The sequence below is a fragment of the Ascaphus truei genome, chromosome 1 (assembly GCF_040206685.1).
Source record: "Ascaphus truei isolate aAscTru1 chromosome 1, aAscTru1.hap1, whole genome shotgun sequence".
In the NCBI taxonomy this organism is placed as follows: Eukaryota; Metazoa; Chordata; class Amphibia; order Anura; family Ascaphidae; genus Ascaphus; species Ascaphus truei.
Genome location: NC_134483.1, coordinates 498,302,981 through 498,325,266, shown reverse-complemented (window position 1 = coordinate 498,325,266; position 22,286 = coordinate 498,302,981). Strand labels below are relative to the sequence as shown.

At 48.7% G+C, this 22,286-nt stretch overlaps 1 protein-coding gene across 3 annotated transcripts in view; it reads right to left on the bottom strand.

Annotated features, from left to right (window-relative positions):
* RAB28 (RAB28, member RAS oncogene family) overlaps nt 1–22,286 on the bottom strand; it is a 178,839-nt gene that overhangs the window by 154,527 nt on the left and 2,026 nt on the right. The window contains exon 1 of one of the 3 annotated variants that reach the window (XM_075569311.1): nt 21,513–21,746. The exons of the other annotated variants lie outside the window; for them this stretch is intronic. The gene's annotated coding sequence lies outside the window, so the exon portion shown is untranslated. Of the gene's footprint in view, nt 1–21,512; nt 21,747–22,286 lie in introns of those variants that run through there. 3 annotated transcript variants of the gene reach the window in all.

Sequence of the window (22,286 nt, the reverse complement as noted above, 5' to 3'; positions counted from 1 at the left end):
CTTATATTACAGAGGTATAGAAAAACAACATAGGGGAGTATTATAGTTCATCAGAAAGTGCAGTCAGAACTACTGTATCATTCAATTGACAAGGGATTCAAGTTTCAAATTGCTCAAGTTTTTGCCCCAACATGGAGGTCACAAAAGGTAATGAAGTGGAACATTTCCACCATTAAAATCAACCAACATAAAACTTCAATCCCCACCTACTATATATTTTTTAAATCTCTACAGGATGGGAATTGGGAGTTCCTACTGAGCTGAACTGCACTATATTGAGCTCCAGAGATCCCAATTACTTACCGATGAAGTTATCGGTTTTAAAACTCACTTCAGGGTAAATAAAGTGATATTCGAATCTTATGGGTCCCACAGGTAAATAGGAAACCACATCATTGGTTGCGACTTCCTATAGAACGGCCATTTAAAGCCCCTTTTAAAATCAGAGAGTAATGCCAGTAACGTTGCTGCTAAATGTAAAGAAAGAAAAAAAGGTGGGTACAAATTGAAGGATTTATGCTTTAACAAAGGAAATTGGCACCACAAGATCAGTGTGATAGATGTTAGTGCAAAGATTGGGCCCAGCAGAAAGATAAAGCATCAGTAGGCAAGTATGGTTACGATAACAGGAATGAACATGGAGAATTTGCAGAATGTGAAAACTTCTACATCAATTCATTCTTCAAGAAGAATTCAAATAGAAAATGGAACCACTAGAATGAAATGGACTATCTCATAGCTAACAAGAATCAACATTGCTCACTTGTAGAAATGGGAAGCAACTAAAACATACAACTAAATCCAAATAGAGCATATATGCACTAAGCAACCATCCATTCCTAATATTGGTTTAAATTTGTATGGTTACTTATTAGAAACTGCCAAGACAGAGCACCAAAGTTAATTTTAGAATGCCTGTTATAGTACAACCTCTTTTACGAACCTGTAATCAATTAAAATAAAATACATTTATAAATGTACTTATGTTAGTGCAAAAATCTATGAGTTTCTACAAAGTTTAGACTTGGCACATTTACTGTTAAAAAGCGGTAACATTAAAAGCAATCCCACAGGTGGATAAAAAATTAAGGTTTTAATAAAATGTCTGTCCCAACCAGCACCAAGGATAAAATAGAAATGGACAGTAATAAAAATTGATAATCATATGCTCAATCACATTTTCTATATCAATAATGCTTTTGGTTTCCCACCAATTTTTCTTCTTAATATATTTAAAGCATATGGCAACGTATAATTCTACGTTCTTACCTAAACTGCTAATCGTTTGGTGCTCCTGTTATAAATCTGTCAAAATCTTGCATGAAGCCTTAACAAAATGGCCGCCTTTCAGTTTCAATCAATCCTTCAATCAGTGTAACTCAGCAGCTTCAATGTATGCTGATATAACAACGGTAACATTATCTATTGTTACAATTTGCAGCTAAAACTGCTGGGAACATTGGCAACAAATCACAAACAGGAAAGTGTTGCAAATATCTTGCTCTACTGGATTTGTGGACTAAAGCCCGCTATACAAATCAAAGGATGCTTTAAAACTAAATAAAAATGGCATTAAGAGTTGAATACAAAAATAAATAAAAAACAATCTGTCACTTATCTAATACTACAGAACCGATTAAAAAAAAAAAATCACGCATTTCTGCTTTCACACGCAATGTTGTGTTGAAACATCTTGCATAATGTATACATCTGAAAGAGGTATAGAAAGAAACAGTGAACAGAACGTGACAAAACAGAGAACACTTAAAAATAAAATATGTTTCAATTACTCAATGCTGAGGTCGTGCTATGTTCTTACAACATCCGATTAGAGAATCAAAAATGCATTAACATGTAAATTGTTCCTTTACTAAAGCATTGGAAAAATACCAACCCGTAAATAAAAACACAAGCTGCATACTGTTTATAAGCAATTAAGCGTGACTATAAAATGCTGCTAAACAGATTCTTCTTGGGAACTAATATGGATCAGGTTAATCTCACACTTTGATAGGATTAACTGGAGCTATGTGATTATATACAGACCTTGAAACCATTGTTTTCTTCAAGGAGGGGGAACAAATACAGGAGAAAGACATCTTAAGAAGCCTATTGTGAAACATGTTTCTGCTTATTTACTTTTTTCATTTAAATTTAGACATACATACTGTACATCCGTCCCTGTCAATCCACTGCTGAATTAAGGGCTCTACAATGACCTTACAGGTACTGTGTTTGTAAGCCTCTCTCCTCCACATTGCTACAATACATTTTCTGATTTCATCCTCCCATCTAACTTTGCTTGTCACCTTGGTCTTGGAATCAAGTATGGTACCAGCTTTGTCGAACGATTGTTATTTCTACTTGCAATATGTCCGGCCCACGAACATTTATATTTCTTCACCCTTGTGATGATATCAAAGTCATTTATTATTTTTCCGGTCTCTTTGGGCAATACCCAGCATACATCTCTCCATACTTTGAGTTGTCTGAAACTTCAGAGTTATCATTGTATTTACTGTAGGGTTCATATTTGACATCCATATGTGAGCAAGGTCAGAACACTTGTCAAAAACTTTCCTCTGTAAATTTATGTTTGAATGACAGCTTTCGTTTAACCTCCAGGGATTCTTAGCAGCCTCTGCCTTCATCCTGAATGTGGTCAAGCCCAGGAACAATCCAGCCGCTGGAGAATGAGGGCCATTGCTTGCCATACCAGCCAGTACCTTTCATTGAGTCAGGTATATTGTTCAAGCTTTCATAGTATGGTTAAACCTGCCTGCACAAGCACCATTATATATCTTCAACAAAAACCATTGTCACTTTGAGGCAGTGAGAAGGACGAGGGAAAAGGTGAATGAATGTATGTATGTATATTTTTTTAATCTGCAAATTGTGTAATAAGACAGGTGTATAATGCTATTTAAAGAGAGTCAATGTTTAGATATGCAAAGTAATAAAATATAGTTGTAAAAAATACACGAGACAAGGGACTTAACCAAAGATTTTCACATATTTCAAACCTAAAAGGGTTATATCTAAATCTAAGTCTTTATAATAGATAAAGATCACATGGAAAAAAAAAACTACACAAAAACAGGATAATTTTTAAACATGTATTTATCCACAAATGATTCAACATCCAATATCCATGTGTGACTGCTGGTCAGTCTCTCACATCGGTTGGAGGCATTTTGGCCCATTCCTCCTTACAGAACTTCTTCAACTCGGTGATATTTGAGGGCTTCCTGGCATGGACAGCTCACTTTAGGTACTGCCACATTTCGATGGGGTTTAGGTCCAGACTTTGATCAGGCCATTCTAAAGAGTGGAATTTCTATTTCTGCAGCCATTCTTTTGTAGGACTTTCATTTCAGCTTACGGACGGATGGCCTGACATTTTCCACTAAAATCTTCTGCTACAATGCAGAATTCATGGTTGTGTCAATGATGGCAAACCGTCCAGGTCTTGAGGCAGAAAAGCAGCCCCAAACCATCACACTCACATACAGATGAGCAGCAATGTTTTTAGGGAGCAGTGGTTTCCTCCTGGTTATCCTTCCATGAACACCAGTCTTGTTCAGTAATTTTCTGATGGTTGTCATGAACACTCACATTAGCCAAGGTGAGAGTGGCCTGCAGATCCTTGGATGTTACTTTGGGGTTCTTTGCGACTTCCTGGATGATTTTCCAGTTTGTTCTTGGAGAGATTTTGTCAAGATTACTGCTCCTGGGTAGAGTGACTGGTCTTGGACGTTCTCCATTTGTAGACAATCTGTCTGACAGTGGATTGGTGGAGTCCCAAATCCTTAGAAATGGTTTTGAAACCCTTTCGAGACTGATGAGCATTAATAACTGTTTTTTTAGATCCTCAGAGATTTCTTTTGATCGTGGCATGACGTGATTCCACACACCTGTATGGGTGAGGTCAAACTCACTAAGTTTCTAATCTTTATATATGGTGGGGCCTCCCAAACTCACTCCTGAAAATCTAACTATTTAAAACACCAGACTCCAATTATCCCCTTTAATTTAACTGATAAAACCAGGGTTTCACTTACTTTTGCACATACCCTGACTCTTAATTACTCAGTGTCTAATTCATATATAATTTTTTGTTTTAAAAGAATTGGTTAATATAAACCCTATTGGATATTTAAGAAAAGACTGGTTTTGTTTGAAGAAAGTTATCATGGAAAAACTATGAAATGTCCATAATTATCATTGGGGGGGGGGGCGCACACACACAAACCTTTTTTAATTACACTTTTTTTTTCTAGCTGTTCAAAAGTGGCAGGAGTTTTACTCACACACACTTTGCTCCCATTATATGAGCCGTTGCTAAAAAGTCATAGATCAAACTCATGCATGAAATTGGAAATGCATATCTCTGGGTCTCTACGTTGTAACTCTGCCATGTCCGTGGTTTTAATTAAACCACAAAGCATCACAAATAGTTTCATTTGGTCATATAATATCATATCAAATTCATACGATTTGTAAACTATATTTATTCTCCATCAGAGGATTATAAAACAGCCAGGGTATGTGACCCTACTTAAAAATAAGAGTGTAAGGCAAAACTAACTTCTTCCTGAATTACTGATTTGGCATGAGAGAAAAGGAGGGGGGAAAAAAGGGAGAGACACACAAAAAGACAAGCAAGGGGAAAGCTGTGCTGAAACTGCCCCATTTCCGTGCAGCTGAGGAAGGAGAGGGGAGGGTCTGGAGTCCTCAAAGAATAAGGCAAAATATTGATTAACCTGTACATATGTTATTAAAGCAATTATGATGATCATTAATTAAAATAGGAGAAAACTAAGGACCTGATGCGCATGAATTAAGTGAACAAGGAGAAGGAGGAGAAGTCTGTGAACAACTTTTATCAGGGGCTCCCAACCTTTTTGTGCCCAAGGGCACTCTTGTGACTTCAGGAGAGAGTAGCGGGCACCAACCAATTTGCGTACACACAAAATACACTTACCTTGGGGGGGACGCCTCCAGTGCCACGCCAATCCCACTAGAGGATGCGGAAGTTAGGCCTCACTTTTGGGCGGGCCCAACTTCTGGCGCGGACCAATACACAGCAGCTGTCAGCTGCACTGCGGTCGCAGGCACCCACAAAAGGCTTAGCAAGCACCATGGTGCCCATGGGCACGCGTTGGGGACTACTGTTCTGTATACTAGAGATCGGAAAGCAGTCACACACTCCACACCCAACAATTTATAAGTTAATTCACGGTCTAATTATTTTATAGAAACGGGAATACCAATTTTTCCTTAATTAAGAATATTTTGTCTTTTCAGTTGGGATTCTAAAAGATAAAATGAGAATGCATGTCATTCAAGTATTTGCCCCACTGCTGGCCTTATAATGTTCACAAACCAACTTTAAAACATGATAAAAAATTGGCGCTTGATGGCTTAAAATAAAATGTCTGAAAATATTTTATGACCTCGACACGTCGGTGGCATTGATTTATTTTGCTCTAAACCTGCAGTGAGTCTAGGATAAAATAAGGAAGAAGTCCCGTGTAAACTGGTCTGTAGAATACTGAAGGTGAGGTCAATCAAAGATCTATGGGGACCTGATGAAGTACTGTGTGTTAGGATGTCACGTTTAAACCAGAGCAGCAAGTGTAATTTGGAAGCATATTTTGGGGAGGGGTTCATGTCAAAAAAGTTAAGGCTGAGCAGCCGAATTAGGATATATTTTAAATGGGGGAGGAGCCTAGCAAGGCCGGGGTTTACAATTGCCCATGATTTGTTTAAATGAAGCCAAGGCCAGTATGCCCCGAATATGTGCCCTAACCCAATTAATAGCAAGTAGTCAATGGGTGGAAGGGTTATGGATATACAGATTTAGATCTAACTTAAAAAAACAAAAAAAAAAACACTTGAATGTGTCCAACATTGTTTAAGGGGCATTAAATACCCTTATTGAACCTCTTAACAGGTCATTGGTGATTTCAATTCTAAGCTAAAGTAGCCCAATAATGCAGCATGGATGGACATAATATAGGAAAATATTGCTTGTATGTGTAATTATGAAATAACTTCTAATAGAAGTGTAAAACAAACATTTTGGAATATATTTGTGAATGGCTGACAATGTAGAAGAAATTATATATGATATAACATTTGTGGAAAACTGCCAGTTAGATTATGTTGTAGACCTAATTTTGGGGTATTTAGAGATCACATCTTAAATGTTGAAGAGTTGTTAATAGAGAAATTGTTACACAGAATTACAAAGCTAAAAGGTTTTACGCTACTGCAAAACCACTGTGTGTTACCAACATTTTTTTTCTTCTTGTCCAACATTTCTTGATTTATAGCTTCTTATATGACATCACAGGGGTGTTTTTAACCAATCTCATCTCTGAGCTGCAAGCCCAACTCCTCATGCTAAGGTAGCCCCAAGAGGATCTGGATAATCGTAATCGCTGCAACAATTTGCAATTGCAGGGTTTAAGAAGAATCTGTTCATTAGGCAACTCTCTCCAGACAATCCAGAGGACCACTTATTACTTTGTTGTGTATATACAGCCTTATGTCTCAAATCGCAGATAAGTCTAGAGATGTTATTCCAAGACTGAACTTCCATAAAACAAAGATAAGTCAATTATGGCAGGAGCCAGACAAAAATATCTATCAAAGGCTCAGCCATATCCGTATAGTATAGATACACACACACCAAAACCCTTCGCAAAGCGAAGGAAAGCGAGACATCACCACTATAATGAAAGAACATTGGGCCTGATATACAGTGTAGATTGGGTTTACCACTGAAACGGATAGCTACTCGCACTAAATATATAGGTGACCCTCCAGTCCTTCTTAGGCCTCGTCCAGGGTTGCTGCTTGCTGGCGGATAACTGAATTGGCCGGCTTCGCCGGCCAATCAGTATTGAACCAGATCAAAATAGGCTGCTTGCTGGCGGAGGCGTGCTGAGGCGCGCTTCCGCTCGGCACTGAGCACCTACAGCCGCAATTAGAGCGGCTTTAGTAGGGGCTCGCCTACGCTTCCGCAAGCACGCGGAAGCGTAGGTCTTACCAGATTTTTACATTTCAGCGCTCGCCGGAGTGCAGGGCCGATCACGTGAGCGGTTCGCCCAATGACGTCACTGGCCCACCCCCGACACGCCCCCTGACGGCGCGCTGTCTAAGGCCAGGGAAAGCACCCGCTTTCCCTGAGCCTCAGCGCGCCTCAGCACACCAGCGGGGAGCTTGGCCGAGGCCTTAGATATATCAGTGTTCTTCGAACATCTGGGCTGTAACCCACATGGCCTTCATGACTCATCTCATTTCTGTCATTGCAATCTCTTCAGGGCAGGGACTCTTTTTCTAATGTTTTGTCTGATGCGCTTATTCCCGTTGTGTTATAATATTGTGTCACGTGTATTATATAACGTGCCATGTGCCTGGACGGAGCTATAGAAATAAAGATATACATAGATACATACCAATCCAACTAGACGTTTAAAGAGGCTGGATCGAAGTCTGTGAACCAAGAGACGGTACACTACAAATAAGTCAGTCATTGGGGCTGTCGGAAGTACTAGATGAAACAGCTTAACTGTTGCCAGCTTTTTTTGTGTGAGGGATTGTATATTGTGATAGCCATGAATATTTACAGTTGAAAAGTTTGCGGTTTGAATTTAAGAACATTATTTTTTCGTCTAAGCCTAGGGTATTAAAAGCTGAATATTATGAATATTTTTAATTTTTCAGTCGATATTTTGTTTTTAAATTTTTCTTTGAGCTAAACAATTACAAAATACCTGATACTTTCCACCAGGGGAGCTGTTGAGTTGTAGTTCCCCTTCATGGTCCATACAATACCCCCAACTTATCGAGATTTTGCTCTTTCCCATGCAGGGTGGCTCTCCAAGGTTCTGTCCAGTAGCCCGGGACTTGTGTTGCCCTTGTACTCTATCGTATTTTAATCCAACTCTGGATTGAATTGCCATCAATCTTACAATGAAAGAACAAAACATTTATATTACATTTTTTGCTGGTGGTCTCTGCTCCGTTGGCTAGTAATCTAGCAGGAGTATCTATCTATATCTGGTAAAAACCTTTCGATCCTGTGCCTTTAAAAGAAATAACTATCCATGTAAAGGGCTTGGGCTGCTCACAAACAGAAAGGTTAGCACTAAATAATCTGAAAAGGCAGAGGGGAGATCTGGTGCTCTTTCAGGAGACTCATTTTAAAAAAGAGAATCATCCATCCTTAACGATTCATACCTCCACGCAAGTGTATTATTTTTCCTCATGCATACGTTTGTGGCGATTCAATCCTCTAAAAGCTAATAAAGAGGCAGATTTTTATTGGTCATGGGCACATATTAGGTGCTACAACAACAATACAACATGTGCATACCCCAAATGACCAAAACTTTAAAATAGTTTTTCCCAGTCCTCGCTAAATTTAGGAAAGCTTTAGATATAATAGGACATGAACACAATTGTAGACTCTAAACATGATAAATCTGATATTCCATATTTACATAACTTGAGACATATTGTAACATGCCCATATCCCTGAATAAGTTTAACGCAACAGGCACTAGAGGATGCATAGAGATGTTTTTACCAAACAGAGAATATACCTTTTATTCGAATCCACATACAGTAACACATTCACAGATATACAGTACTTGTTATTTGAAAACTTGGTTTTAATCCCCAAATTTATTTTTAAAATCTATGTAACTTCCCCCCCTCCCCTCTCTTTGTCCAAGTCGTTCCCAACTATCCACCCCTCCTTCGTCATCCCCTCTCTTTTTCACCACTGAAAATGGGAAAATGGACTATTGTGTGTCATCAACTCCTCCCATGCTATGTACATGTACCGCGCCGTATTCCTGTGATGGCTCGTCTGCCAATGTCTGTAACATGTACCAATATGCTGTCTGACACCAATAAAGGAAAAATATTTTTAAAAAAAAATCTATGATAAGTGCTGGCATCTGCATTCCTCAACCCAGTTTAAGCAAACACCCGTTAAGTTCTTTCTTAGCTTTAAGACACATTGCAGAAATATTTAACTTTCAATTCGGCAGCTGATAGCCCAGTTCCATTCTTGTGACACCCATAAAGCAGTAATAACGAACAAGCTGATCAGCAAAGCAGGCTTTCCTACAAAAATATACACTATGCTAGATTGAAATTCTAACTGCTGGATTAACTTCACTAGATACAATTCTAATGCAAACCCCCTCAACCTACAATCTGAACAAAATTAAACAAAAACTAGAGGAAAGCTTAACCTACGCAAAGATGAAAAAACTCTAAAAACAGTCCAGGCTAAAATTATACGAAAAGGGTAATACGGTTGATTATGACTGACAAATTATTTATTTTTAATGAAACTTCCTCAGTTACAGACGCTCGGGAGAGAACATGAGTAGTTGAGTATCGCTGAAGAGTTTTTGCGTTTTTACTCTCCACTTTATAATCAGGGCTATTTTGTTGGTCCTGAATGTCATTCAACCTACCTAGATCAATGCAATATACCCAACATTTATGAATCTCATTGTTTTAATATTGACTCAAATCATAATACAAGAAATTAAGAGTATGATCAAACATTTGAAATATGCTAAATCGCCCGGTCCTCACAGACTTCCAAGTCTGTATTATAAGACGTTTGCCTCAATTTTTTCCCCTCTGTTCAAAAAACGAATTGAATTAAATACTGCAGACCTCCACATTGTGAAGTTTCCCAAAGAGGGAAAGGGCCAGGAGCTATGTGAAAATTATAGGCCAATGTCTCTTCTTAATTCTGAAAAAATATCTTCCAGGTAGAATAGTGAATAGTTGCCTTCTTTGACACATCCAGATTAGATAGAACTCATGCTGGGCAGACAAGCTCGACAAATATTTTTAACAAGGGCTAAAAAGTAGCTAAATGTCCATTGCGGAGAAAACTGTTGACCTTGTTAATTGGTCTTTCGTGTGTGCTGTCCTAGAGAGTTGGTTTAGGAGATAAGTCTTTGAATGGAGTTAAAGCATTCAACTCAAACAGTGGTTACAATGGGGAATATACGGTATGCTCTAAACTCATTTAATCAGCAATGGGATGAGACAGGGGTATCGATTATCACCTTTGCTTTTTGCATTAATCAGCGAGGCATTGACAATAAGAATCAGGTCTAATATAGAGATTTGTGGTTTCCAGATCAATTGTTTTGAATATAAAATCCCTGTTTTATTAAAAATCCATTAACCTCTGATAGATAATTAGAGCTATATGGCTCTCTCCGATTTAAAATTTTAAAAAATAAATGAAGCACTAGGCCTTAATCTAGCACATAAATTTAATATTAATCCTTATTAATTTACTTGTATGTGGAATAAACAGAAATTGCGTTATTTAGGAATTGGTACAGACCATAAACTGTTCTCAGTAAATTACCTGTTATCGTTCAATAAAGATCTAGACTGTTGGGACAGGCATTGCATCTCCTATAGGCTCGATTGCTTCCATAAAATTTTTTAATATTCTGCCACCAGTGCCTTAGGCTGAGATTATACCAATCGCTGCAGGGCGGAGCGCTATTCTGTGACGTCACCCTGCCCTGCTGCATCTTGATTATACCGGGGAGACAGGGCAGAGAAGGCGTGGCAGAGGCGTGGACACTTCACCCTCATTGGATGAACCGCTCACGTGACACCGCCGTCGCCAGAGAAAAACAAATTTGGAAGTCTCTTCCCCAGCCGTCCGCTTTGCAGTATGGCGCACTGTGACCATCGGTATGAGCAGCTTAATTGTATGTATGCTACTTGTTTTGGCACCACCGCTCCACGCGCGTTTTTCAGTATAAACACGGCCTCAACTTTCCAGTCCCTTCTGTGTAAGAGCTACTTAAGTTTCTAGAAAAAAACAAATTGACATTATTATTTGGATAAAATAAAATATTGGATGGTAACATCTCGGGTCTGGAGCTCCTTGCTTTTCTGTTTTGTTCAGGGTGGTGGGCTTGCATTCCCAAATATACAGCGCTATTTTATGGCTGCACATTCCTTCTGGTCTAAAAAGATGGGTAGGTAATTAAATGAGCAAAAGTCGGCCAACCAACCTAAACTCTGTTCTCTGGTTCACAATCACCTACACCTTTACCCTAATTATAGGGTTCTCCTTGCATGTATCGAACAAAAACGGTTTAAGGTGTTCATTGAGCACAGAGTACAAGCCTTCGCGTTTCCTCCTGACCACTTTAGATTTTGTCTCTTTGGCGTATCTGCTTGTATAACCCTTCAAGTGCAGTCTGATGATCATTTAAGAATGACATTTCTAGATTGCCTCGGGTACACAGAGATTAATATCGGTATAACCTGTAGAGCTCATCTTCTAACATTGTTATTGACAGTAATGTAACTCATGCAGGGTTAGTTAAAATTATAGACATTTACCCAATTGATATATATTTTTTTTTTTTTTTTTTTTTTAAATTAGTCGCTTATCTGTTACAGTTTTGTTTCAATCTATATGACGTTCCTTTTACATATAATTTGCCTTACTCAAACTTTATTGTAATTGTACATCAGTTTATATCCCCCTTTTCTCTTATTTCTCGCCCTCTTTTTTCTGTATCTCTTCCCAAATTTGAAACAAAAGATAAAAATGTTCAAATTAATCTGGCCATAAACACCCCTGAGATACACAGGGATCTGCCAAATTCACACGGCTGACAAAATAGCAGCAGGAACTGAATCTATTTTTCAACCACTTGACAATTTGTCAACAGGATATATATCCAATATCGTTTCCTGAAAAATCTAAATTATATACCCAAAATACAAGAGATTCTTTTTTATATACCGAATAGTAACTCTGACCTCGCTACAGATTTCTTGGTCACTATAAACCTGGATGTAAATTATTTATACCTGCGTAACACATGGAGACTGTATACACGCAGTGATGTGGGCATAAGGTGTGTTGAATTAGCCATCTACAACTAAACAATTGGTTCAACTATTGTTAAAAATAGAGATTTTCCTGAAGAATAAATTTCAATTTAAAGACACATACTAGACACAAATGTAAGGGTCTACTATGAGTTCAAATGTAGAACAATAGCATCTACATTCCCAGTAAACTTTGAGGAACAATACGTATATTTACAAAAAACAAAAACACTTGAAAAAGCTCTGGCTGCGGGGAGAGGGGGAGAGGGGGGAGGGGGAGAGAGTCTTCCTTGTCTGGGAAGGAGGTCACATGATTGCAAACATCACCTTCACCTACTGTCTCTGCAAGTCTTCTAACATACAACTTACATTATAAGCTTTCTGGGGTAGATATTTACCTTCCTTTTTGTCTAATTTTAGGTTTATTGCACTTTTTTTGTATTATAAGTCTTTGTATTGTCATGTCTCTTTGGTAAAGCGATGCGTACATTGTTGGCGCTATATACAGTAAATACAAATACACCACATTGAAAAAGTACCCCAATAAGCACTCTGGGAAATTACTCAGTACAGTATTAGTTTTCTACAAAATAAAAGTTGTTTCAAACTGTGACATCACCACTACATCATTTTTGACAAATATAAATTCCAATAAAACCTTAACGCTGCTGCTAGAATCACTCTACTCTTTCCTAAATCTGTCTCCGCATCTCCCCTACTGAAATCCCTCTCCTGGCTTCCTATCAAATCCCGCATCTCACACACAATTCTCCTCCTCACTTTTAAAGCGTTACACTCCTCTGCCCCTCCTTACATCTCAGCCCTAATTTCTCGCTATGCAACATTCCGACACTTGCGTTCTTCTCAAGGATGTATTCTTTCTACCCCCTTTGTATCTAAAACCCTCTCCCGCCTTAAACCTCTCTCACTGACTGTCCCGCACCTCTGGAATGCCCTTCCGCTCAATACTCGACTAGCACCCTCTCTATCCACCTTTAAGACCCACCTTAAGACACACTTGCTTAAAGAAGCATATGAATAGCACCTGTGGATAATCCTGGACACATGATACATAAAGCTTTGCGCCCCTGCAGACGCACTTACTGGAATGCCCTCCTACTATCTCTATACGTTCCCCTACCTACCAATTAGATTGTAAGCTCCTCGGAGCAGGGACTCCTCTTCCTTAATGTTACTTTTATGTCTGAAGCACTTATTCCCATGACCTGTTATTTGTTATTTATATGATTACAACATGTATTACTACTGTGAAGCGCTAAGTATATTTATGGCGTTATATAAAGACATAAAATACAATAAAACCATCAACAAATGACCCCTTTAAAATTTGCATCTAGATCTAGTTCACATCTGGCTTCTCACTTTTCACTTATGCAGACGGTCTAAAATGTCTAATGAAAAGGACCAACATCTGTTTCTATTGCAGTTAATCCTTATTATATGTTGTAAACTTTCAAATCTTTCATCTACCTAAAGAAAATGGTTACTTTCTATACACTTGCAGTCAAAAAGTAAACGGTACACAGACAAATATTGGGCATCCCCATATGGATTTATCTAAACCGTGTTAGATCACAGGAAATTTCCAAAAACATAACCTTTGTTCAAAAAAAAGACCTATTTTGCCACCGTTGCCCTTAGGGGTAAATATATATACTTAATATGGTGCACGGTACCAAAGATTACAATGTTATTTATACCATCAATATTGCTTTAAGTCTTAAGGGATAATTTTTTTATTTTTTTTTACACAGCTGCCAATAACTTATTGGCAATTATTTCTCCCACTGCTGATCAGCCCGAAGTTTGCAAATCTTTACATGTCCTTACGTGTCTACATGAAGTAGAGTTGGTTTGAATAAGGTAAGAAACTATGCTCGGTCTTCAGCTTCAGTCAGAGATTCAGATTTTCACACCTCTTTTAAGCGGAACGTTTCGTAAGGGGCCATTTGGCCGCAACCAAAACTTCACCCGCGTTCCAGTGCAGGACTCTCTTCGATGCGATGTCTGGGCGGCAGCGCACCCGACCAAATAAGCCAAGCCTACCGCCCCAACAACTGCATGTTTAAATGTCCCGTGTGGGACCGCTACACTGCCTAGACATGCCGCTCTGACACGGACCTGGCAGCCCTGGCTTGTCTATTCGGGCGCACAGCGGTCGGGCGCAGATATCGCGGCGAAGTGTCCCACGGCAAAATGTCCCTGTGGTGAAGTGTCCCCAGCGGCACTTTGGGTTGTGGCCAAATGGGGGCACGGGGGGTGTGAGGATAACCAGAGAAAAGTGGGGGGGGCGAGCGAGGAAGAGAGAAGTGGGGGGGGGTTGGGAGGGCGAGCGAGGAAAAGAGAAGTGGAGGGGGTTGGGAGGGCGAGCGAGGAAGAGAGAAGTGGTGGGGGGGGGCGAGCGAGGTAGAGAGAAGTGGGAGGGGGCGCGAGGTAGAGAGAAGTGGGGGGGGGGTCGCGAGGAAGAGAGAAGTGGGGGGGGGGTCGCGAGGAAGGAGAGAAGTGGGGGGTTCGCGAGGAAGAGAGAAGTGGGGGGTTCGCGAGGAAAAGAGAGGCGGGAGGGTGTGGGTTGAGGGGAAGAGAGGTGGGAGGGGGGAGAGGAAGAGAGGTGGGAGGGGGGGAGAGGAAGAGAGGTGGGAGGGGGAGAGGAAGAGAGGTGGGAGGGGGGAGAGGAAGAGAGGTGGGAGGGGGGAGAGGAAGAGAGGTGGGAGGGGGGAGAGGAAGAGAGGTGGAGGGGGGAGAGGAAGAGAGGTGGGAGGGGGGAGAGGAAGAGAGGTGGGAGGGGGGAGAGGAAGAGAGGTGGGAGGGGGGAGAGGAAGAGAGGTGGGAGGGGGGAGAGGAAGAGAGGTGGGAGGGGGGAGAGGAAGAGAGGTGGAGGGGGGAGAGGAAGAGAGGGGGGAGAGGAAGAGAGGGGGGAGAGGAAGAGAGGTGGGAGGGGGGAGAGGAAGAGAGGGGGGAGAGGAAGAGAGGGGGGAGAGGAAGAGAGGGGGGGAGAGGAAGAGAGGTGGGAGGGGGGAGAGGAAGAGAGGTGGGAGGGGGGAGAGGAAGAGAGGTGGGAGGGGGGAGAGGAAGAGAGGTGGGAGGGGGGAGAGGAAGAGAGGTGGGAGGGGGGAGAGGAAGAGAGGTGGGAGAGGAAGAGAGGTGGGAGGGGGGAGAGGAAGAGAGGTGGGAGAGGAAGAGAGGTGGGAGGGGGGAGGAGAGGGGAGAGAGAGGTGGGAGGGGGGAGAGGAAGAGAGGTGGGAGGGGGGAGAGAAGAGAGGTGGGAGGGGGAGAGGAAGAGAGGTGGGAGGGGGGAGAGGAAGAGAGGTGGGAGGGGGGGAGAGGAAGAGAGGTGGGAGGGGGGAGAGGAAGAGAGGTGGGAGGGGGGAGAGGAAGAGAGGTGGGAGGGGGGAGAGGAAGAGAGGTGGGAGGGGGGAGAGGAAGAGTGGTGGGAGGGGGGAGAGGAAGAGAGGTGGGAGGGGGGAGAGGAAGAGAGGTGGGAGGGGGGAGAGGAAGAGAGGTGGGAGGGGGGAGAGGAAGAGAGGTGGGAGGGGGGAGAGGAAGAGAGGTGGGAGGGGGGAGAGGAAGAGAGGTGGGAGGGGGGGAGAGGAAGAGAGGTGGGAGGGGGGGGGGAGAGGAAGAGAGGTGGGAGGGGGGAGAGGAAGAGAGGTGGGAGGGGGAGAGGAAGAGAGGTGGGAGGGGGGAGAGGAAGAGAGGTGGGAGGGGGGAGAGGAGAGAGGTGGGAGGGGGGAGAGAAGAGAGGTGGGAGGGGGAGAGGAAGAGAGGTGGGAGGGGGGAGAGGAAGAGAGGTGGGAGGGGGGAGAGGAAGAGAGGTGGGAGGGGGGAGAGGAAGAGAGGTGGGAGGGGGGAGAGGAAGAGAGGTGGGAGGGGGAGAGGAAGAGAGGTGGGAGGGGGGAGAGGAAGAGAGGTGGGAGGGGGGAGAGGAAGAGAGGTGGGAGGGGGGAGAGGAAGAGAGGTGGGAGGGGGGAGAGGAAGAGAGGTGGGAGGGGGGAGAGGAAGAGAGGTGGGAGGGGGGAGAGGAGAGAGGTGGGAGGGGGAGAGGAAGAGAGGTGGGAGGGGGGAGAGGAAGAGAGGTGGGAGGGGGAGAGGAAGAGAGGTGGGAGGGGGGAGAGGAAGAGAGGTGGGAGGGGGAGAGGAAGAGAGGTGGGAGGGGGAGAGGAAGAGAGGTGGGAGGGGGGAGAGGAAGAGAGGTGGGAGGGGGGAGAGGAAGAGAGGTGGGAGGGGGAGAGGAAGAGAGGTGGGAGGGGGGAGGGGAGAGAGGAAGAGAGGGGGGAGGGGGGAGAGGAAGAGAGGGGGGAGGGGGGAGAGGAAGAGAGGGGGGAGGGGGGAGAGGAAGAGAGGGGGAGGGGGGAGAGGAAGAGAGGGGGGAGGGGGGAGAGGAAGAGAGGGGGGAGGGGGGAGAGGTGTGAGGTGGGAGGGGGGAGAGGTGGGAGGGGGAAGGAGAGGTGGGAGGGGGGAGAGGAAGAGAGGTGGGAGGGGGGAGAGGAAGAGAGGTGGGAGGGGGGAGAGGAAGAGAGGTGGGGGTGGGGGGAGAGGAAGAGAGGTGGGAGGGGGGAGAGGAAGAGAGGTGGGAGGGGGGAGAGGAAGAGAGGTGGGAGGGGGGAGAGGAAGAGAGGTGGGAGGGGGGAGAGGAAGAGAGGTGGGAGGGGGGAGAGGAAGAGAGGTGGGAGGGGGGAGAGGAAGAGAGGTGGGAGGGGGGGTGAGGAAGAGAGGTGGGTGGGGGGAGAGGAGAGAGGTGGGAGGGGGGAGAGGAAGAGAGGTGGGAGGGGGAGAGGAAGAGAGGTGGGAGGGGGGAGAGGAAGAGAGGTGGGAGGGGGGAGAGGAAGAGAGGTGGGAGGGGGAGAGGAAGAGGTGGAGGGGGGAGGAAGAGAGGTGGGGAGGGGGGGGGGAGAGGAAGAGAGGTGGGAGGGGGGAGAGGAAGAGAGGTGGGAGGGGGGAGAGGAAGAGAGGTGGGAGGGGGGAGAGGAAGAGAGGTGGGAGGGGGGAGAGGAAGAGAGGTGGGAGGGGGAGAGGAAGAGAGGTGGGAGGGGGGAGAGGAAGAGAGGTGGGAGGGGGGAGAGGAAGAGAGGTGGGAGGGGGGAGAGGAGAGAGGTGGGAGGGGGGAGAGGAAGAGAGGTGGGAGGGGGGGAGAGGAAGAGAGGTGGGAGGGGGGAGAGGAAGAGAGGTGGGAGGGGGGAGAGGAAGAGAGGTGGGAGGGGGGAGAGGAAGAGAGGTGGGAGGGGGGAGAGGAAGAGAGGTGGGAGGGGGGAGAGGAAGAGAGGTGGGAGGGGGGAGAGGAAGAGAGGTGGGGAGGGGGGGAGAGGAAGAGAGGTGGGAGGGGGGGAGAGGAAGAGAGGTGGGTGGGGGGGGAGAGGAAGAGAGGTGGGAGGGGGGAGAGGAAGAGAGGTGGGAGGGGGGAGAGGAAGAGAGGTGGGAGGGGGGAGAGGAAGAGAGGTGGGAGGGGGGGAGAGGAAGAGAGGTGGGAGGGGGGAGAGGAAGAGAGGTGGGAGGGGGGAGAGGAAGAGAGGTGGGAGGGGGAGAGGAAGAGAGGTGGGAGGGGGGAGAGGAAGAGAGGTGGGAGGGGGGAGAGGAAGAGAGGTGGGAGGGGGGAGAGGAAGAGAGGTGGGAGGGGGGAGAGGAAGAGAGGTGGGAGGGGGGAGAGGAAGAGAGGTGGGAGGGGGGAGAGGAAGAGAGGTGGGAGGGGGGAGAGGAAGAGAGGTGGGAGGGGGGAGAGGAAGAGAGGTGGGAGGGGGGAGAGGAAGAGAGGTGGGAGGGGGGAGGGAGGGAGAGAGGTGGGAGGGGGGAGAGGAAGAGAGGAAGAGAGGTGGGAGGGGGGAGAGGAAGAGAGGAGGAGGTGGAGGGGGGAGAGGAAGAGAGGAAGAGAGGTGGGAGGGGGAGAGGAGAGAGGAAGAGAGGTGGGAGGGGGGAGAGGAAGAGAGGAGAGAGGAAGAGAGGTGGGAGGGGGAGAGGGAGAGGAGAGAGGTGGGAGGTGGGAGGGAGAGGAAGAGAGGTGGGAGAGGGGAGAGGAAGAGAGGTGGGAGGGGGGAGAGGAAGAGAGGTGGGAGGGGGGGAGAGGAAGAGAGGTGGGAGGGGGGAGAGGAAGAGAGGTGGAGGGGGGAGAGGAAGAGAGGTGGGAGGGGGGGAGAGGAAGAGAGGGTGGGAGGGGGGAGAGGAAGAGAGGTGGGAGGGGGGAGAGGAAGAGAGGTGGGAGGGGGGAGAGGAAGAGAGGTGGGAGGGGGGGAGAGGAAGAGAGGTGGGAGGGGGGAGAGGAAGAGAGGTGGGAGGGGGAGAGGAAGAGAGGTGGGAGGGGGGAGAGGAAGAGAGGTGGGAGGGGGGAGAGGAAGAGAGGTGGGAGGGGGGAGAGGAAGAGAGGTGGGAGGGGGGAGAGGAAGAGAGGTGGGAGGGGGGAGAGGAAGAGAGGTGGGAGGGGGGAGAGGAAGAGAGGTGGGAGGGGGGAGAGAAGAGAGGTGGGAGGGGGGAGAGGAAGAGAGGTGGGAGGGGGGAGAGGAAGAGAGGTGGGAGGGGGGAGAGGAAGAGAGGTGGGAGGGGGGAGAGGAAGAGAGGTGGGAGGGGGGAGAGGAAGAGAGGTGGGAGGGGGGAGAGGAAGAGAGGTGGGAGGGGGGAGAGGAAGAGAGGTGGGAGGGGGAGAGGAAGAGAGGTGGGGGAGGAGGTGGGAGGGGGGAGAGGAAGAGAGGTGGGAGGGGGGGAGAGGAAGAGAGGTGGGAGGGGGGAGAGGAAGAGAGGTGGGAGGGGGGAGAGGAAGAGAGGTGGGAGGGGGGAGAGGAAGAGAGGTGGGAGGGGGGAGAGGAAGAGAGGTGGGAGGGGGGGAGAGGAAGAGAGGTGGGAGGGGGGAGAGGAGAGAGGTGGGAGGGGGGAGAGGAAGAGAGGTGGGAGGGGGGAGAGGAAGAGAGGTGGGGGGGGAGAGGAAGAGAGGTGGGAGGGGGGAGAGGAAGAGAGGTGGGAGGGGGGAGAGGAAGAGAGGTGGGAGGGGGGAGAGGAAGAGAGGTGGGAGGGGGGAGAGGAAGAGAGGTGGGAGGGGGGAGAGGAAGAGAGGTGGGAGGGGGGAGAGGAAGAGAGGTGGGAGGGGGGAGAGGAAGAGAGGTGGGAGGGGGGAGAGGAGAGAGGTGGGAGGGGGGAGAGGAAGAGAGGTGGGAGGGGGGAGAGGAAGAGAGGTGGGAGGGGGGAGAGGAAGAGAGGTGGGAGGGGGGAGAGGAAGAGAGGTGGGAGGGGGGAGAGGAAGAGAGGTGGGAGGGGGGGAGAGGAAGAGAGGTGGGAGGGGGGGAGAGGAAGAGAGGTGGGAGGGGGGAGAGGAAGAGAGGTGGGAGGGGGGAGAGGAAGAGAGGTGGGAGGGGGGAGAGGAAGAGAGGTGGGAGGGGGGAGAGGAAGAGAGGTGGGAGGGGGGAGAGGAAGAGAGGTGGGGGGGGGAGAGGAAGAGAGGTGGGGGGGGGAGAGGAAGAGAGGTGGGAGGGGGGAGAGGAAGAGAGGTGGGAGGGGGGAGAGGAAGAGAGGTGGGAGGGGGGAGAGGAAGAGAGGTGGAGGGGGGAGAGGAAGAGAGGTGGGAGGGGGAGAGGAAGAGAGGTGGGAGGGGGGAGAGGAAGAGAGGTGGGAGGGGGGAGAGGAAGAGAGGTGGGAGGGGGGAGAGGAAGAGAGGTGGGGGGGGAGAGGAAGAGAGGTGGGAGGGGGGAGAGGAAGAGAGGTGGGAGGGGGGAGAGGAAGAGAGGTGGGAGGGGGGAGAGGAAGAGAGGTGGGAGGGGGGAGAGGAAGAGAGGTGGGAGGGGGAGAGGAAGAGAGGTGGGAGGGGGGAGAGGAAGAGAGGTGGGAGGGGGGAGAGGAAGAGAGGTGGGTGGGGGGAGAGGAAGAGAGGTGGGGGGGGGAGAGGAAGAGAGGTGGGGGGGGAGAGGAAGAGAGGTGGGGGGGGGGAGAGGAAGAGAGGTTGGGGGGGGGGGAGAGGAAGAGAGGTGGGGGGGGGGGAGAGGAAGAGAGGTGGGGGGGGGGGGAGAGGAGAGAGGTGGGGGGGGGGGAGAGGAAGAGAGGTGGGGGGGGGGGAGAGGAAGAGAGGTGGGGGGGGGGGAGAGGAAGAGAGGTGGGGGGGGGGGAGAGGAGAGAGGTGGGGGGGGGAGAGGAGAGAGGTGGGGGGGGGGAGAGGAAGAGAGGTGGGGGGGGGGAGGAAGAGAGGTGGGGGGGGAGGAAGAGAGGTGGGGGGGGAGAGGAAGAGAGGTGGGGGGGGAGAGGAAGAGAGGTGGGGGGGGGAGAGGAAGAGAGGTGGGGGGGGGGGAGGAAGAGAGGTGGGGGGGGGAGAGGAGAGAGGTGGGGGGGGGGAGAGGAAGAGAGGTGGGGGGGGAGGAAGAGAGGTGGGGGGGGAGAGGAGAGAGGTGGGGGGGGGGGGGAGTGGTTGGGGGGGGGAGGAGAGGGTGGGGGGGGAGAGGAAGAGAGGTGGGGGGGAGAGGAAGAGAGGTGGGGGGGGAGAGGAAGAGAGGTGGGGGGGGAGAGGAAGAGAGGTGGGGGGGAGAGGAAGAGAGGTGGGGGGGGAGAGGAAGAGAGGTGGGGGGGGGAGAGGAAGAGAGGTGGGGGGGGAGAGGAGAGAGGTGGGGGGGGAGAGGAAGAGAGGTGGGGGGGGGAGGAAGAGAGGTGGGGGGGGGGAGGAAGAGAGGTGGGGGGGGGGGAGAGAGGTGGGGGGGGGGAGAGGAGAGAGGTGGGGGGGGGGAGAGGAAGAGAGGTGGGGGGGGTGAGGAAGAGAGGTGGGGGGGGGAGAGAAGAGAGGTGGGGGGGGGAGAGGAAGAGAGGTGGGGGGGGGGAGAGGAAGAGAGGTGGGGGGGGAGAGAAGAGAGGTGGGGGGGGGGGAGGAAGAGAGGTGGGGGGGGGAGGAAGAGAGGTGGGGGGGGAGAGGAAGAGAGGTGGGGGGGGGAGAGGAAGAGAGGTGGGGGGGGGAGAGGAAGAGAGGTGGGGGGGGGAGAGGAAGAGAGGTGGGGGGGGGAGAGGAAGAGAGGTGGGGGGGGGGAGAGAAGAGAGGTGGGGGGGGGAGAGGAAGAGAGGTGGGGGGGGAGAGGAGAGTGTGGGGGGGGGAGGGAAGAGAGGTGGGGGGGGGAGGAAGGAGGTGGGGGGGGAGAGAAGAGAGGTGGGGGGGGAGAGGAAGAGAGGTGGGGGGGGAGAGGAAGAGAGGTGGGGGGGAGAGGAAGAGAGGTGGGGGGGGAGAGGAATAGAGGTGGGGGGAGAGGAAGAGAGGTGGGGGGGGGAGAGGAAGAGAGGTGAGGGGGGGAGAGGAAGAGAGGTGAGGGGGGGAGAGGAAGAGAGGTGAGGGGGGGAGAGGAAGAGAGGTGAGGGGGGGAGAGGAAGAGAGGTGAGGGGGGGAGAGGAAGAGAGGTGAGGGGGGGAGAGGAAGAGAGGTGAGGGGGGGAGAGGAGAGAGGTGAGGGGGGGAGAGGAAGAGAGGTGAGGGGTGGAGAGGAAGAGAGGTGGGGATGGAGAGGAAGAGAGGTGGGGGGGGTGAGAGGAAGAGAGGTGGGGGGGGGTGAGAGGAAGAGAGGTGGGGGGTGAGAGGAAGAGAGGTGGGGGGGTGAGAGGAAGAGAGGTGGGGGGGGAGGGGGTGAAACTAACCTTCCCAGAAGCTCCGTCTCCTAAAATCACTATCTTAAGCTGCGGTCCTGACTCTCTTCCTCGGAGTCGGACATGTTACACGGGAGGCCTCCCTCTCCTCTGCTTCCCCAGTCCGTGTGTGTGAGTGTAATAACACGGCAGCCAGGCGGCTGTGAGCGGATTATCAGACCGGAGTCACAGGGGCAGCGCTAAGCAACCAGACGCCATCTTCCCCCGCCGCTTGTCACTGGCTGCAGCTCCGGCACGGACCACTCCGGGGGCGGGGGGGAGAGGCCGGGTACAGACATGCAATGGTATGTGCGGCGCCCGGCTGCATGGGAAGGGATCCCAGCACACGCTAACATGGAAAGATTTTATCACTGGCTCTTCAAAAGGAGTTGCCCTGCAGAAAGGTGTGAGGGGGAAGACCGGTATTTTTTTTTAAGGACACCCCGCGGGTTGTATGTGGAATGATCCGGCCGGTTTCGTGACGCCGCCGGGTAACTAAGGGGAGTGAGGTCAGAGGAGAGAGTGCAGCTGACAGAGAGCACGTGGGAGGGGACTGCACAGCGTGGATGCACGAGGACATGGGGCAGAGGTGGACGACGAGAGAAGGCTACAGGAACAGAGCAGTGAAGATGTTGATAAAGGTCCATGCAGTGAAAGTGAGGAGGAGCTTAGGGAGAGAGGTCCATGCAGTGAGAGTGAGGAGCGTAGGGAGAAAGGTCCATGCAGTGCGACTGCAGAGAAGTATTGTGGATAATTAAAAAAAAAACATTGGTGAAAATTACAATG